A 3,895-nucleotide genomic window follows, 5' to 3' on the forward strand; every position below is an offset into this window, starting at 1 on the left:
CATTCCATTTCTAAAGTTTTCGTAATGGAGAATTGTATTAAGCCTGTGGTCCCTCATAGTGAGGTCATCACAGGAAATTGACTCCTTGGGTATTGATGTCTGATCCAGGCTTGCTTCTTTCTCCTCCTGCCGATGGAAAGGGATTGCTCTCTCTGTAGCCCAGTTTGTAGTTGTGACTTAGGAACCAGCACCTACCTTTGTTCTGATCTGTGTCCTGGGCCCTTGGAAGGGCAGTACTGATTTTGTTTTTTTAAGTTTTTTAATGACTGGATCAAAAATATATTTAAAAAAACTGCATCTTTTGGAAGAACCACTTGTTCTTGCTGGTCTTGTACCTCTCTTCAAACTTGACCTTGGCCTCTGATCTGACCCTGCATTTAAGAGCAAAGTCTTTGAAGATACCCTTGTTGACCACAGTTTTGTCCAAGGGAATATCCACAGTGCCTGTGACCATGGACATGAAGTGTTTGTGTTATAAACTTTCGCAAAAGACTTGATCTTTAAGCTCTTGGAATTTTTTTTTTCTTGCCCATGGCAGCTGTCACTTTTCAGGGACAGCAGTCAATTCCCGCCCCCAGAGCATGGCTATGGGGGAGATCAGAGGTGCCATCATCCATGTGCTTGGTGATGACAGCTTTGTGTCCCAAGTAGCATTGGTGAGGACCAGCAGCAGCACCACTTTCCCAAGTTTCAGGAACTTACCCGTTTCTATGGCAACCACTCAGGCCTGCAGCGAAAGGCTGTACTGATTCTTGAAGACAGCATCACTGAGTTCATTTGTCCTCTGGCTTCAGGCAGGCTACAGGGACTCATGGCAGGAAGCAAGCGAGCAGACAGGAAGAGAAAGAGATCAGGGTGCTTCTTCCCCATGCCTTCTGGCTCTAGCCCTGTGTTCGTGCCCTCTCTGAAGGCAGAGCTGTCCGTAGGTCTGAAAACACAGCTTCTTCCACTTTCCCAGCAGCCCAAGGGGTGGAATGTGATCCTGCGGCTGCTGACTGCTGGCTCCTTCCCTCTTGCCCACACCTCTGAAAACAGCACCTTCATTCTGTTCTCTTCAGGATCCCAGGGGAGGGCGTCTGACCCTGACTTAGACCCTGTCTTCCAAGAGTTTCTAAAGTCTTTGTCTCAGGGATTTAGCAAAAGGATGACTTTTTTTTTTTTACATCTAAAAAAAAGGCTTATGTTGATTTTAAAATGAGATTTACTTATTAATTATTCTATGAATCTTAAAAAATACCCTGCTGCTGAGGACTCTGGGAGCCAGTGGTCATGGCTCAGTCATTGGGTTCCTTCCAGCCACATAGGAGACCTAGGTTGAGTTCCTGCCTCCAGGCTGCCTCTGCAGCCACAGCCAATGTGGGCATTTGAGAACTGAATCAGCAGGTGGTAGCTCATTTGCGCTCTCTCTCCCTCTCTCTCTCTCTCTCTGCCTTTCAAATAATAATTTTTTTAATTAAAAAATTGATACATATAGATTTCTTTGTAGTGGTAAGCTTTGTGTTTGTGTTTCTGTTCTTTGACTTGGACACTGTGTTCCCAGGCAAGACTAAAGGGCTGATCATGGAAAAAAAATCTCCATTATGCCTTGTCTTTCCTTTGTACTTCCTTTTTACACTACCAAAAAATAAATCAAACCCTTATCTCCTTCACTCCCCCCCCCCCCAAGGAAAAGGAAGCCTGTCCACATCTTTTTTGGTGCATTAATTCTTATCAGTGCCACTTTATACCCAAGAGAGTTAACAATTTCTAGTTTGTGATTTTTTTTTTCCAGACTCCTTAATGTTTATGTGGCAATCACTGGTACAAGATTGACTTTCCAGTGTTACCACACAACACATCATAAAGCATCCACAAAAGACTAGAGACACTAGAATAAGCCAGCTGATAACTGAGCTTTGATACAGTGAGCTGCCACCATCTCTCTTTTCACTTAACAAATTCTTTCAAAGGAAGTTGGAAATAAAAGGCAAGGAGAAAAATGCCCAGTTGCCCGATGGAGAGTTCTTTAGACTAAAGATCACCTAACACATTCGTCTCTCCTTCCTTTTTTCTTGTTAACCGTGTCTGAGCCTGCCGTACGGGTGTTGGGTGGAGGTGGCTCCTCCTTTGACTTCCACCCTTAACTCTTCCCAGATTCCCAACATTTTGGAAAAGAACGGTTCATACCACTGCATCCCTAGACTGAATTTTAGACTCTGCATCAGAAAACAAACTAAAAGCAAAAGTAAGTAGCAATTACCTAGTAGCAATTCTTTGCTGAAGTTTCAGTCTTGCGACGGTTGGTGTGGATTATTATATGCATCTGGAAAACTTTAACTTTGGGTGGACACATTTTGGTCGTGTGTACATACTCAGAGCCATAGAACTTGCTCCAAGAATAACGGCACGTCTCATGAATCAATGAATCAAGCCCGGGGTATACTATCTGAGTTGTATTGTGTTTTTGTTTTTTTCCCCTTTCCCCTATTCTACCCCTTTCTCCCTCCCTTTCTCTCTCTCTTTTTTAAAGGGTTAAACTGGGTGGTTTTCAGAGTTTTACAAGAGAACTATTAGTGAAAAACAATCTGGTACATTCAACTTACCAAGGCCCTACTCTTTCCCTCTAATCTTTCAGCAGGACCCAAGGGAGGCTAAAGTTTAGATCAGCCTATTCTCCACAGGAACTTTGATTCACTATTAAATTCCGTCTAATGAAGATGACTTTGCCATCCCACGGCCATCAGCAGGCTATGTGTGGGACAATGGGAAACCCACCTTGTATAGAGGACATTGTTCTTTCTTAGCTACCCCAGTTGGATAGAATCTCGTGGAAATTCACATGCACAGGAGACCTGTGAAATAAGTAACAGTATTAATCTCTAGGGTGCCCTGGTGAGTCAGGTTAAGGAAATGAGTATTTTGCTTAAGTACACACTTACTCATGTCTTACAGCATGTCACGTTTATGATAAGAGCAAACAGCTAAGGCAGAGAGGGAGTGGAGGGAGGCAGAGAGGGAGGGGGAGAGAGAGAGGAGAGATTTGCTTGATGGTAAAAGGAAACTTATCACAGGAAATGTAATATAACTAGTTGTGGAGTAAATACACTGGGTATACTTCTTGCCTTGCAGGTAAGAAATTTAAAAGGAGGAGCTATAATTCTGAGGCTTCTGGAGGTTGCTCTTTAAAAAAAAAGATTTATTTTATTTGAAAGTCAGAGTTAGAGAGAGGGAAACATAGAGAGAGAGAGATCCTCCATCCGCTGGTTCACTACCCAGAAGGCCACACGTTCAGGGATAGGCAAGGCCGAAGCCAGCAGCTTCCTTTAAGTCTCCCACAGGCCCAAGCACTCAGACAGTCTTCAGTTGCCTTCCCAGGCCATTAGCAGGGAGCTGGATCAGAAGTAGAGCAGCCAGAACACGAACCAGTGCCCTTATGGGATACTAGCATCACAAATGGTGGCTTTACCCACCACGCCACAAGGCCAGCCCTGGAGGTTGATTTAATGCACAAAGAATTTCTACTATGTCAATCATGCATAACTAAATGTTACATATTATGAAATAAACTTTGATTCTGAAATTAAGCTATTATTCTGGTATTTAATACTTATATTTACTTTTCATAAGTTATAAAATTAGCAAGGGCATCCTTAAAAATAATTTTTCTGTGGCTAATGATGAACCAGGATAGTACTGAGGCAAAGGCTTGTGGTTTTTTATTTTTTAAAGATTTATTTATTTGTTTGAGAGACAGAGATACTGAGAGGCAGAGGCAGAGAGAGAGGTCTTCCATCTGCTGGTTCACTCCCCACATGGCTGCAACAGACAAACTAACCCTTTCCAAAGCCAGGAGCTTCTTCCAGGTCTCCCATGCAGGTGCAGGGGCCCAAGGACTTATGCCATCTTCTGCTTTCCC

At 43.3% G+C, this 3,895-nt stretch overlaps 1 pseudogene; it reads right to left on the bottom strand.

Annotated features, from left to right (window-relative positions):
• Nucleotides 1-283: 283 nt before the first annotated feature.
• On the bottom strand, nt 284-1,271 carry LOC133765312 (large ribosomal subunit protein eL27-like; annotated as a pseudogene).
• Nucleotides 1,272-3,895: the final 2,624 nt, after the last annotated feature.

The sequence above is a fragment of the Lepus europaeus genome, chromosome 8 (genome assembly GCF_033115175.1).
Source record: "Lepus europaeus isolate LE1 chromosome 8, mLepTim1.pri, whole genome shotgun sequence".
Taxonomy (NCBI): Eukaryota; Metazoa; Chordata; class Mammalia; order Lagomorpha; family Leporidae; genus Lepus; species Lepus europaeus.